Below are 15,119 nucleotides of genomic sequence, written 5' to 3'. Positions count from 1 at the left end.
ACAAATTTATCCTTAAACTTTTTTAGATTTACAAATATGAAGTTCAGGGGTTAAAATAAAATTTTACCTTTTCATTAAACCTTTTTTATATTTTTTATTTTGTAAAAAAAAATTATATAAATTTTATGAATTTAAATTTTTTAAAGAAAATATATAAATATTTTTCAACTTGTTAAAAACCAAATATATAATAAGGACAATTTGGCCAAATATACATTCTAATAATCTTTTATTCTTTTAACCAAACACGATAATCTTACATTCCTACTAAGTCAACCAAACACAAAATACAACATTCTCAGTAATCTTATTCCCTGATAATCTTACATTCACAATGATAATCTTATATTCTGTGAACCAAACGCACCCTCAGTGCACCGTCGGTTTTTACTGTTGATTTAAATATCGGGGATGTGTACACGTGGCAATACCTGTGATCTGGATTATCCTAACGTGCGGGATAGGTGACGACAAGCTCAGGTTAGCATCCGATGATTGTGTACGAAAAGAAAGTCGACAACCCTTGTTGGCTGCCGCTCCTCTCCTCATTTCTTTAACTAGGCTTTGTCCCACCCTCTCCTTTTTAATTTAAATTCCTTAATAACTCCCTTAACTGAGAATTGGGATATTAACCACAGTATTTTTTTCAATAATACGGTGATAATGATTCTTTTAATAATTGTCTTTAGATATAATTAAGCTACTAAAATTTAATAAAGCAATGATCATGCATTGTATTAAACATTATATGAATGGACCTACACGAACTTATTAAGTAGGGATGATATTTAGATTTGAATCTTACGGGTTCTAATCTAATCTAATTTGATAAAGTTGAGTTTATATTTTAAAAAATAAAATAAGGATGAGATCGCATCAAAGTTGAGTTTGAATTGACGTGAAATATAATATAAATATTTTTATTGAGATGGCTATCCAGCTCAGTTGGTAGAGCATAAGATTCTTAAACTTGAAGTCGTGGGATCGAGTCTCATGGAGGGCATTTCATAATTCGGAAGTCTTCTACGGAAGCTGCTCTCAACCTGGTGTTGGGGCAGCTTACTATCTTACCTCCCCCTTATCCCATTACAAATGAGAACAAGAGACAACTATTTTTACACATATTTAGAGATAATTATTATAATATATATATATATATATATAATAATATATATTTTCCAGATATATCTCTATTTTACCTAATAAAAATAAGGAAAAAATATATTTTTATTGGGTCAAACATATATTTTTATCCCAAAATTTAGGTTAGGGATTTTAGATCAAGCGACACCTCACTGAATTCGAGTCAAATCAAATTTAGAATATGTTTTCCTGATCATAACAAATTGACTCAACTAGACTGGTTGCCGTATCTACTATTAAGGGATTAGAATATTCATAGCCTATCAATTTTTTTTATATAATGATATTTTTAGTTATTTTAATTTAAATATTAGGTAGATAATTTTTTTGAATTTTTAAATTTAGATATTTAATAGATTTTATTATTGTAATGTAAAATAATTTAATTTTTTCATCTTCAATTTGAATTTCGTTTCAATGTTTAGTTATGCATGCATGAAGATATTTTATAAGTTCAAATTCAACCCTTAAATTTTAAAAAATTAAATTCGTTCTCAGATAAAAAAAAAATCATGCGTCGATCATGTATGTATGTATACCTATCAACATAAAATTTAGTGCCTAGAGAGATGGGACGAAAGAGAAGCATGTGTTGGAGGAGGTGGGCAGTGTTTACATTAATTAGACTGCCTTCCAAAAGGAAATGCGTGCTCAAAAGGAGAAACCATGAACACCAATTTGACTATGGCATTGGCACGCACAAAAAGGGATTCTCTCTATATATGCTTCAATTGCCCATCTAGCTCAGTTAATAGAGCACAAGGCTCTTAACCTTGTGGTCGTAGGATCGAGTCTCATTAAGGGCAATTCATAACGGAGGTCTTTCACAGAAGCTGTTCTCAACCTGGCGTTGGGGGCAGCCTACTACCCTACCTCCCCCTTTCCCATTACATATGGGAATAAGGTCAGCTAATCTCTATATATGCTTCATTTCCATCTTTAATATAGTGTAATCTCATATACTTTTATATCATATGATCCTGTTTAGTCAATATTTCCAATTGCATGTACACATGGAGGCCACGATCCCCACTTGCCATTGCATTGTACGTGGTAACATCTTTATAGTAAGGTTAACCAAACTAGGATCTTTCCTTGGGGGAGGTTCAACCTATTTTACGTTTCTTCAACTACCAAATCTTAACAATTATAGTTGGTATTTTTTTGGGTAGGGGTGTTCAAACGATTAATTCGGCAACCGACCGAATCAAATTTCCATTAATTGAATTGAACATTTTTTTTTGAAAATATTAATCGAACCGCATAAATTTCGGTTATTTCGATCGATTAACTGAATTAACCAATTTTTTATATAATTTTTTAATTAGACTAATTTGAATATAATAGAAATATTTTTTATGTGGGTTAAAATTTAATTAGGTATTAATAATTTAACGAGTCTAGTGTGATTAAAAGATAATTGGGTCTTAATTATTAATGAGTTTAAGCTTAAAATGTGTATTTAATAGATAGATAGATATATATATATATAATATTTAATAATTTTGGTAAATTAACCGATTTCGAACCGAATTAACCATTAACTGAATATTGAAAAAAAATATTAACCGTTCTCTGACCGATTAATCGAACTAATTCAGTTCGGTCGGTTAATTCAGTTAAAACCAAAAAAAAAGTTTAACAATTGTATCAATACTAATTGAATTAAGATTTATTAGACAAATAACAAATACATGATTGGCTTGTAAAGTTGAAAGTCATTTTGTTTAATTACAGTAATAGTCACTGTAGCATCGTTTCTTTTTAGAGAAAATAACTTCAGTGACCAAAAATCCCAGATAATATACGATTTTGACCAACTTTTATTGGATTTGCGAAAATGACCAACAAAATCGCAATGCGATCTCTAATTCGCATTGCGATCTCCACTATCGCAAATTCGCGTTGCGATAGTTGGAAATCGCGTTGCGATTTTTCATTCGATTTTCAACTATCGCAACGCGAACTGGAAAATCGCAACGCGAAATGGAAAATCGCAACGAATTTGGAAAATCGCAACGACAACTGTAGACTATCGCAACGAATTTGGAAAATCGCAACGACAACTGTTGACTATCGCAACGCGAACTGGAAAATCGCAACGCGATTTTCGCAACGAATTTGGAAAATCGCAACGACAACTGTAGACTATCGCAACAAATTTGGAAAATCGCAACGACAACTATAGACTATCGCAACGCGAACTGGAAAATCGCAACGCGAACTGGAAAATCGCAACGCGAACTGGAAAATCGCAACGCGAAATGGAAAATCGCAACGCGATTTTCAACTATGAAAATCGCAACGCGAAATGCAACGCGAATTTACGATAGTGGAGATCGCAATGCGAATTAGAGATCGCATTACGATTTTGTTGGTCATTTTCGCAAATCCAAAAAAAATTGATCAAAATCGTATATTATCTGGGATTTTTTGTCAATGAAGTTATTTTCTCTTTTTAATATCTATCGAAACCTAAACGGTGGTACGTATACTCAAAACCATGAACTTTAAAAAAGATGGTAAAAGTTGTTAATCTATTGTAATCATTCGTATCTTTCTAGATAATAAGTAAAGTCCCATATCTTTTTTGAATCATCAACATAAATATCACCTTTTTAACTTTTCTTTTTAGTCCAATTTGTATATAAATAATGTCTTGGGAGAATCTTATTATCATTAATATATAATTTATGGTTCCAATTAAGTGATTATCGTAGTAAAAAAATTATTGTTATTTCTGAATTCGGGTTTGAGCTCGATAGATGTTAGTGGTGTAAGCGTCCAATGTCGAAAGATTGAAAGTGTTCTTTGAACATACATTGTATTGTACTTACCCTAAATTAATCAAAATAAAAAATAATAAGTTATGGGTTAATTACTATGGGAGTCATTTTGATTTTAAAAAAAAGGTATATTTCAATCATTTATACTATTGATTTATTATAATTTCTTCGTTAACTTTTTTTTTGTTTTTATGACGTGACATATTAAAAATAATTAAATTTTAATTTGACTAGTAACTTTTAAATAAAATATCAATTAATTTTAAAGTTCTATTTCATTCATGTTTTACATTCTTTAAAATTAATATTTTATCTAAAATTTTAAAGAATAAATTACATAAATGGTCCCTGATTATATGATATTGCTTGATTAAGTCGCTCGACTATTAAAAATTATAAAATGATCCTCTGACTATAGAGTGTTGCTTTATTGAGTCCATCAACTATTAAAAGTTACAAAATGATCATTCAACTACTCATTATGTTCCAAACTCGTTCTTTTCTGTTAAAAAAGTTGACGGTATTCTGAGTTAAAATGTTAATCTGCTAATTGTGATATGATAAAATCTAATCCCAGAATCTCAAACGATTATCCTATCTCAGTCATCATATTAACGTCCAGTTTAGACAATCATCAAATTTTTAACAGAAAAAATAATTTTTGAACATAATCAATAGTTGGGTGATCAATTTATACTTTAAATAGTCGAGAGACTTTACAAAGTAGCATTCTATAGTCTAAGGATCATTTTGTAACTTTTAATAGTCAAGGGACTTAATCAAGCAATACCCTATAATCAAGGGAACATTTGTGTACTTTACCCAATTTTAATTATCAAACCAATACAAATCGAAATTAAAAGTAAGATTCGTGATAGTTTACCCATAATTTATCGAATGAAGTCCCCCCCCCCCTTTCAACTTCCATACACACACAACTTATTAGTAAGTGGTAGCCAAGTGTAATAGAAAAGCACGTGTTAAGATTCATTGGAGGGGGGAATTTTGGGAGCCCCACAAAGTGACCATGTGAGCTTGTTTGCTTATGGTTGTGTATATGTCGCCTTTGTCTCAAACCCTATCCCATGTGCGCCGCTAAGGGGCATCCCACTCCCCTTCAAACAAAGTTATATTTAATTAACCGGACATTTTTAATTATTCTTCACTTATTCCTTACGTCTAACCCTAATCTAGTGCACGAATAAAGTAGATTTCGTAATAAAAAATTGTTGTTATTTTTTTAGCACTCTAGTTCGAGCACTATAGATGTCAAGGGTGTGAATGTTCAATATCAAAAGATTGAGAATTATCTTTGAATAAATATTATTTTGTACGTCCCAAGATTATTTAAAAAAACCCTAACTTAGTATTAATTGTTAATTAAGTATATATCGCATTATAAACATAATCCATTTTCACCAATGTTGACATTGGCAAGGATAGAATATCCTTGGATTTCTTCAAGTCAGAGATTTAAATCTCGTACTAAAATTTTCTAGTTAATTGATTTGATATACTAATTGTTGTTATAGTTAAGTTGTAATTTGATTTTTTATATAATATTTAAATTGTTAAAATGTTCTTACTCTTTAATAAAAGATACTAGGGTAAAGTACATGAATGGTCTCCTAATTATAGGGTGTTACTTTATTGAGTCATTCGACTATTTAAAGTTACAAAATGGTCCCCATACGATAGGACATTGATTTGTTGAGTCCCCGACTATTAAAAGTTACAAAATAGTCACTCGACTATTCATTATGTTCCAAACTCATCTTTTTTCGTTGAAAAATTGAAGACAATCTGAACTAGACGTAAACATGTTGACTGAGATATGATATAATTTGGTCTCAGGATCTCAAACAACTATCATATCTCAGTCGGTAGGTTAACATTTAACTCAAACCGTCATCAATGTTTTAACAAAAAATGACGATTTTGGAACACAATGAATAATTGAACGACCATTTTGTAACTTTTAATAGTTGAGGGACTCAATAAAGAAACATCCTATAGTTAGGAGATCATTTTGTATTTTTTAATAGTCAAGAGACTCGATAAAGCAGTTCCTTATAGTTAGGGGACCATTTGTATACTTTACCCAAAATATTAAATATTTACACATTTTTAGAATGAACCAAGTGACCTCCATGATAAAGAAATTATTGTTATTCCTTGAGGACCCGAGTTCGAGCACCATGGATGTAAGGGGTGTGAACCTTCAATGTCAAAGGGTTAAGAATTATCTTTGAACATATATTGCTTTGTACTTACCCCAGATTAATAAAAAAACTTATATTTTTATATGTTATATTAATAAAATTAAAATTATTATTTACATTTATACACAGAGTTACAAATATAAGCATGAATCGAGTGGTTTTGGTGTTAAAAGAATTGTTGTTATTCTTTAAGGTTCTGAATTTGAACCATGAAAATACCAGAGATACAATCATTCAATATCAAAAGATTAAAAATTATTTTTAAATAGATATTACTTATATTTATCTCATATTAATTAAAAAAAGTGGCAAATATAATCTCATTAGTTTCGTCACTAAATAATTATTTGTTATTCCCATATGAAATAATAGGGGTCACTCGTTCATCTTTTTTATTATTTTCAAATAATATAAAAATAAAAATCATCATTGGTCATCATCATTATATAATTCAATGATCATTTCTCCCTTTTTTTAAAAAAAATAATAAATTCGGGATAAAATAATAATTCCTCCATTATTAATAAAAGATTAGGAGTGTAAATGAACCTAGCTTGAACGAATAAGGTTATGTTCATGTTCGTTTATTTATTTTTGAAGGTGTTCGTGTTCGGTTCGTGTTCGTTTAAATTTTCAATATCATGTTCATGTTCGTTTATTTATTTTTGATAGTGTTCATGTTCATTTATTTATTGTTCACGAATATGTTCATTTAATGTTCGCGAACATGTTTGTTTATATGTTCATGAACATGTTCGTTTAGCATTCATTTATATGTTCACGAACATGTTCGTTTATATGTTCATGAACATGTTCGTTTAACGTTCATTTAGTGTTGTTTTAGTGTTTGTTTATAGTTCGTTTATATATTCGATTTTTAGTTTTATTTACAAACTAAAGAAAAATGATAAAATTACGCCACTGATGCTTAAACTCCTTAAAACATTCATAGTTTAAATATAACTTTTATCATGTGTTCTATTTAATAATTATCTTCACCGATATTTAAAATGTAAAAAAAGAAAAAGAAAAAAAAATCGGGTAAATGAGTTTGTTCATTAACATAAATGAACGAGTTGATAAACAAGTTTGTTCGTTAACATAAATGAACCAAACACACTTCTGTTCGTGTTCGTTCGTTTATTAAATGAACATAAATATTTTTGTTCATATTCGTTTATTTAACTTAACAAATGAACATAAACGAATATTATACAAATAATTCACCGAACATTTTATTCATTTACACTCCAACAAAAAATACAGTAATGTTATTCCCTATTGGCGGTGGATATGTTCCTCGAGATTTAAAAATAGTAATAATAAAAAAATAAAGGTCAAATGGCAAGGTTTGGGTTTCACAAGGAACTCCTGAAAATGGTCAATAAAACTAAAACATGAGAGAATCTTGTTGCTACTATACAAGGATGGACCTAGTCGGACGGATAAAGTCGGTTGTTCCCTAAAATTTTAAATTATCATATATTTATATTTATTTTATATTAAAAATATGTTTTCGTTTTTTTAAAAATTTTATAAACTTAAATTCGTCTCTTAAAAATTTATATTTTTTTTATTCGTCTCTTAATATAAAATCATACGTCCTTGTGCTATATACCTTCTATGCCGGAAATTATATGCTTTTAATAAATATATATAATTGCAGCTAATTAATGTCATCTCAATTCAATGCTTTTAAGAACAGATCCATTCCGAATTATTATATATTAATAATAATAATGATATTGTGATTCTTTTTATAAAAAAAGTGTGGTTGTGGTTACACTTATGATAATGAAATGATGCATTTTCACATCTTAAGATGCTACTTTACTGAAGGTTTAAAATAATAATTTATTTTCTTTAATTTTATTATTTTTTATAAGATATGAAATTATTCCACATCGATGAAAAGATTTAACATTAATATGAATAGATGTGATGGCTGTTATCGATACACCACAAAGTTAATTGATATTTAATTTAGTTTTACCTATTTAGATAAAAAAATTTATTTAAAAAGTACTTACTTCAACCACACATATTGAATGACAAAATATTTTATTATTTTCAATAATTGATTTTATTTAATATTTTATTAATAAATTATAGAAACATAATTATACTTTATCAAATATAATATTTTTATATTATTTTATTAAGAAAAATCCACCCAAAGGCTGATAAAAACAAAGTGTCACACTTACCATTCTATTATGATTCATGCTCAAGCTCCTTCCAACAACAACAACTGAAAGTTTTGTTTGGATCAATGAAGATCCAACAACCCATATTAATTTCTATTTGTTGTTACATATATAGTCGAAATAATATAATATATTGAAATAAATAAAATTTAAAGATAATCGTATAAAAGATATGAAATATTTTTATTTTGAAAAAAAATATAATTCTATTTAGAGTGGAAGGAAATTGACGACTCTAGAAGAAAAAAGTAGAGTGTTCTTAATGGGTCCAGAGAACCTGTGACCTAAAAGAATATGAGAGAACAAAGGACAATTTGACCAACCAATTAAATGTATTTGCTCAAGGGTATGAAATATTAATTTTTTTAACTTATTTAATATAAGGGTCAAGTATACAAATGGTCCCCGACTATAGGATATTGTTTTATTAAGTCTCTTGACTATTAAAAGTTATAAAATGGTCCTTAGACTATAGGGAGTTGCTTTGTTGAGTCCCTAGATTATTAAAAGTTACAAAAATGATCATTCGACTTTTCATTATGTACCAAATTCATCATTTTTCGTTAACATGTTGACTGAGATACGATAGTCGTTTGAGATTATGAGATCAGATTTTATCATATCTCAATCAGCAGGTTAACATACAACTCAGATTGTCGTCAAAATTTTAACAAAAAATGACGAGTTTAGAACATAATGAATAGTCGGGTGACCATTTTGTAATTTTTAATAGTCAATGGACTCAACAAAGCAAATCCCTATAGTCGGATGACCATTTTGTAACTTTTAATCGTCAGAATACTTAATAAAATAATATTCTATAGTTTTGGGGACCATTTATGTACCTGATATTATGCTACCACCAATTAATCAACATATTCAATATTGACTAAGTTTTAGTTTCTTTGAACTTGGAGTCATACGTACGTAGATCACCGGTCCAAGTTATGGGAAGTTGTGGAAATAAGGTAGGGTTTATTTGATGAGATTCGAATTTAAAATCTTAAAGTATTCGTAGATTTTTGTTTGGTCATTCAACGAAACGAGATAAAATCGAATTATTAAAGGAGTAATGGGTGATTATGATATGAAAAGAGAATCAAACCAAGAAAGTAGTAATTAAATGGATATGGCAAATGGGTAGTGCCGGATATCCTGTCTCACCTTTAGGTTGCCAAGAGGGGGGCCATGCAGATTGGGGTGGTCAATAAGGTGCCAAAACCAGAAAACCCCCTCCCCATGCAGGGCAAGATTGGGCTCTAAATCAGCAAGGAAATGGCCCATTTACTGCTATTATTAGGGGTTGCACTCATCACAATGAATGGCATTAGTACCCACTTTCACGTGTGATTGATACCCAGTCAAGGATTTTGAATTTGAATAAAGGGTTGTATTTTTTTCATGACTTTGATTTTCCAATAACGTAATTTAATAGCTGTTAACATCTAAGCCTTTTTCTAGAAAACACTGTTAATGGGTTTGTTTGATTAGTCATGCATTTGTATTATTTTTATTAAGTTTTATATATATATATATATAATTTCATGGGTAAAGTACATTTCTATCCCCTATAAATATTACTTTATTAAATATATCGATTATTAAAAGGTTTTAATGATCCCCTTATGGTAGAGTGTTACTTTATTGAATTTATTGACTATCATTATATTTTAAACTCGACATTTTATGTTAACAAATTATGGTATTCTAAGTTGAACTTTAACCTGAGATGACTATCTAGCTCAGTTGGTAGAGCACAAGGTTCTTAACTTTGAGGTCGTGAGATCGAGTCCTACGGAGGGCATTTCATAATTTGGAGGTCTTCTACGGAAGCTGCTCTCAACCTGGTGTTGGGGGCAGCCTACTATCTTACCTCCCCCTTACCTCATTAAATATGGGAACAAGGGACATCCATTTAAGTTGAACGTTAACTTGATGATTGTGTTAATGATAAAATCTGATTCTAGAATCTTAAATGACTATAATATCTCAATTATCATGTTAACATCTAGGTTAGACAACCGTTAATTTTTAACGGAAAAAGATGAGTTTAAAATATAATAAATAGTCGAGTGACCATTTTGTAACTTTAAATAGTTGATGGACTTAATAAAACAACATTCTATAATAAGATAGTCAATTTATAACTTTTACTAATCAATATACTTAATAAAATGATACCTTATGGTCATAGACCATTTATGTATTTTATCATGATTTTATTTGATACTCGAGCTTAGACGATTGTTTGATAAATGGGGTTGAATTATGCATGTGTGTATGCATGTAGAAGAGGTGATAGCATGGCATGGCATGGTTGATGGGCATGGGAAGCAAAGGCCGAATCCATTAATTATCGGGGAACAATAGGTGGGGGAGCTGATCTTTAATGGCCATTGGACGTCTTTTTCATATGAGAGTCCATTTAAAAATTAAAAAAAAAAATTGCTTTCAGGTCACCACGTGCGGATGTAGGCCCACAGGCTTTTACCATCAGCGTAAGCATTTAACACACACCACACGTGTGTTCCTTTTAACCATGTATTGTACTATGCGTAAAAAGCTTGTAGTGTAGGCAGCTCTTGCTTATTATATTTCCGAAAATATAATGTGATTATGTCTAGAGCTTGTTACATTCTCTTTGTTTTTGGTTATATTTCAGTTTTAAGGATTCGTCCTAATTAATCTGAATCGATCTGGTTTACACATTTAATTTTGGTAGGTGAGTTTCTTAACGGGAATTAGCTGTATTCACGAAGGTTCGAACTTGAGACATGTTAAGCGCAACGGTGAGTGTTACGCAGAACTCATGTCGGAGTTTGAAAATTCTGATAGTGTTGAAGATTAAGTATCTATTGTCTTCTTCGTCCAGAGGTAACAAGGGATGGCTTATTCTTGGTTGGAGAAATGGAATGTATGGTAAGTTTTGCCATAGGCTTACTTCCTTGCCCATGTATCCATTGTTACTTGAAGATTAAGTATCACGCTGAACACTTTCTGCAGGGATGTTGCGTAAATGCTCCGATGATCGTAGTTGCAGATTACTCCAATGGATCCGAAGGATATACGTATAATTATGGGTGATTTGCTGCTGTAGAGGTGGTGAGCTGCTTCATTACCTATATCGGTAATTAGGCATCTCGCCAGTTTGGTCGCCGGGATCACATGGCGACCTATAAGGTCGCCCGGCATACATGGCGACCTCCATTTCAGCGTAGTTAAAAAGCCTAATTACCGATGTAGGTAATCGTTGTTACTTAGGAAAATTTAGGTAATCGCATGAAAACCTAATTACCGATGTAGGTAACCGTTGTTACTTAGGGAAATTTAGGTAATCGCATGAAAGCCTAATTACCGATGTAGGTAATATTTGTTACTTAGCCCAGCGTGCATGGCGACTTACCCCTCGGATGGCCTCGGTCGGATAGCCTTAGATGCTCTCGCATAGCTCGTTTGGATGGCCTTGGATGCCCAGCGTGTTGGGACGTGCATGGCACATGCAAAATATCTCGTAGCTCGTCGGGAAGAAATGGTGACCTAGTAGGTCGCCCGGATGGCATGGCGACCTACGGCCAACACTGTGGATTTCACCCTATTTGAGCAATTAATCTGGGGAGTGCATTATCTCGTAAATTAATTTATTCGAGAATATTATCTCGAAAGTTTTGCCTATAATTATTATGTTGGTTTCCTGGGAACTCCTTTAAGCTTGCCATAATTAGGCATGCTCAATTGATAACCTACTGGAATTCTAATTTGTGCATTGCAATGTTTAACAATGCAGGAAGATCTTAGTCCAGAACGAGTTGTTGAGATAGTTGAGATGTTAAGAAAAGAAGAGAAGCTGCCGGTGAGCAACCGGGCCGGAAAATGCTTTGTTTTCCTCACAGTACCTTGCGGTGTTTTGAGCTCATCATATATATATATATATATATATATATATATATATATATAAATGTGTGTATATATATTGCATAATGATGCCAGTGCCACTAATGTACATTGTAATCTCTCTTTTATATTTCAGCCTGGCACCCAAAATCCTAAACGTATAATGAGTGGACCTGAAGGAGGAAATACCACTTTGTTAACCGATCCGAAACGTCCCCCTTGCCGAGATCTCGATGCCTGCTAAAACGTATGCAAAGGTTGGATGTTTCCAGGCTTCTCTGGGTTTCTTGTTCTTGTTGAATTTTATCAAGCTCAAGCAACCATTGTTTGTATTTCTTATTTCTTTTCCCAATACGAAATCCGGAGGATATTCCGCGGAATTTTAACTTGGAATAAGTTTCTAGACGAGTAATGAGTCTTTGTACCAGATGCTTGACGGCAATGTTTGGCATAATTTTTTTGTATGGAAACAAAAACCATAACTGTGGCATTGGAATACCTTGATGTTCTTTTTCAAGTTCATAGAAATTAGAATAGTATCTCACATCCACTGTTTGCATACATTTAACATGTTTGTCTCTGCTCAATGATGGTTCAGTAGAAATTGAAAAAGGAAGTCACACTCTGGAAAAGCACTATCAAGCATCAGTTGGACCACTGCAACAAGCATTTTCGGAAGGGTCCACAACCCACTAACCAAAAATCAGAACCACAACACAAGGAAAGTGCTTCCATCATGGTTCACTACCCCCCCCCCCCCTCCCTCTTTATATTCACTAAAAGGAAGAGCCTATGTAGTGTGTTTTGACAATCTAAGGGCCTGCCTTTGTTTGTTTTTTTTTAAAAAATGCATTGACATCAAACCCTGTTTTGACCCCAAACAGAGAAGATGGATATAAAGGCAAAAGGCAAGAGCTTATGGCATCTGACCTTGATTCCAAAACAGCTCTCATTTTTGTTCTTTTCTCAGGTTTATGAAGTGGGATATGTTTCAGGCTTAACAATAGAGGAAGAAGTGTCCGGTGGCTGTGTGTGGTAAATCGCGGTGGCCAGTGAGATAGGCATGATACAAAGAGCCTTTGATTGAAGGAATTGCATGGCTGCTCCAACATTTTCCTCCAGGAGCTTAGCAACTTGTCGCTCCATGCCATCATTCGACCACTTCTCCCATGCCGGTTGGCTTCTTCCACCTTCGCCCCTTTCATCCTGGTGTACATGTACAATAGAAGAATCATTAGATGAGTGAAAATAGATGGTTGAAATTATTTGTTTATTACCTCAACTGAGGACAGCGGAATGTCAGTCACTAGGGGTGCCACTGCAGCAGCTCCCCCTAACCTACTCATGGTCAAAACCTGTTCAACAATAACATATTATAAAAAAGGGTTTTTTTAACAAATCTGAAAAAGGAAGTATGAAATCAATGAGGTGAACAGAGATAAAAGATACCTTGACTTGGAGCCTTAGGAATTTCACATAGTCCACAATTTCATCAAGCATGGCAGCTCTATCAGTCTACACAGAGAAACAACAGTGCCATTATTATACGTGGTTAAACTTTCTTCCCAACGTATGAATTCTACCATAAAAGTGATGAACAAGAAGGAACTGACCTTGTTGACACTGGGAACAAGTTCCTGCAATGCCCTGATCCTTTCTGCAATTCTCTCTCGGCGCAACTGTACCGTGAAATGGCAGTTAAATGCATACATATCTCTATATTTCTATATATGACTTACATAATACGAAATTGTGGCTGCATCGTAATGTTTTTAAGGTCACGGCCACACCACAACCGCACCGTAAGATAAAAACATAATTACTTTTAGAAAGTAAATCACGTGTGCGCGACTTCAATTTAGTACTATGATGACTTATAATGGCTAAGGAACTAACTTAAGTTATAGAAAATTATTCTTACCCGCTCAGCTATGCTGTGTGGATCCGTTGCCTGTCCTCTTCTAGCTCGAACTCTCGGGCGCATGGTCGGCGGATGTGGTGCGGCCGAAACAGTTCCTGGCATTGGCTGGCCATGGAAAATCTGGAAACTTAAAGTCACACCACTAATGATACAAATTTAAACAAAACGATAGCACTAACGTTAATACAAATTACCGTTGTTTTCTTACATTCTTCACAGAAGAAGCTCTGCCATCGACGACTCCGTCGCTGAAGCGCTTGCCTCTACCGGAAGCTTCCTCCTGCTTCAAAAATCAGCCTTTTCCTTGCTCCAAGCTCAATCCCAACGGAAAAACCTGACCGTGAAAGGCATCACCTCCACCGCCGCTGATTCCGCCAAGATGTCCGGCACCATCAGCTGAGTTGAGCTGCAGAAACATTGGCGCTCCAGCTTCCACACTGGTTCCAGCCAATCCACCACCGTCGTGTCCCGCTAAGCCCGTGCCAGCATGCGCAAAGTTAGGCAGCCCGAGGATTTGCTCAAAGAAATCATCAGCAGGAGCCTCGTTGGGGTTACTAGCCATGAGAAAGTAGACGAAATAGAGGAGAAAGTGGGTTCAAACGAGTCGAAATGGCGAGTTAGTTCTACCAAAGAGCTAGCATCTACATGCAAAACGGGAATGACGAAGGCAAAAGTTAAAGCTCTAGAGAGGACGAACAAAAGAGTGGGATTTTATTGAGGTTAAGAATGGAGCTCTTTACGTAAAAGGGAATAGAGTTGGACCAAAATTACGTGGGAAACCATTTATTTTTGTCCTGTTTGCTTCCTTTAGATTTGTCCATGTCCACGTTTTTATAGTTGGTGGTCGGAAATCGGCGGCGATTTTTAAATTTTGGAGTAATAATAAATTCCGGTCAACTAATTACTCTGCTGATTTGTGCGTTATCTTGTGGGTGGGAACCAAATGCTG

At 33.0% G+C, this 15,119-nt stretch overlaps 2 pseudogenes; one reads left to right on the top strand and one right to left on the bottom strand.

The window, feature by feature from the left end:
- Window positions 1-10,909: 10,909 nt before the first annotated feature.
- LOC120152033 lies at window positions 10,910-12,650 on the top strand (annotated as a pseudogene).
- Window positions 12,651-13,100: 450 nt separating this feature from the next.
- LOC120152065 lies at window positions 13,101-14,866 on the bottom strand (annotated as a pseudogene).
- Window positions 14,867-15,119: the final 253 nt, after the last annotated feature.

Source organism: Hibiscus syriacus, unplaced genomic scaffold, assembly GCF_006381635.1.
Source record: "Hibiscus syriacus cultivar Baekdansim isolate YM2019G1 unplaced genomic scaffold, ASM638163v2 tig00111084_pilon, whole genome shotgun sequence".
NCBI classification, from domain to species: Eukaryota; Viridiplantae; Streptophyta; class Magnoliopsida; order Malvales; family Malvaceae; genus Hibiscus; species Hibiscus syriacus.
This window is presented reverse-complemented; position numbering and strand designations above follow the sequence as displayed.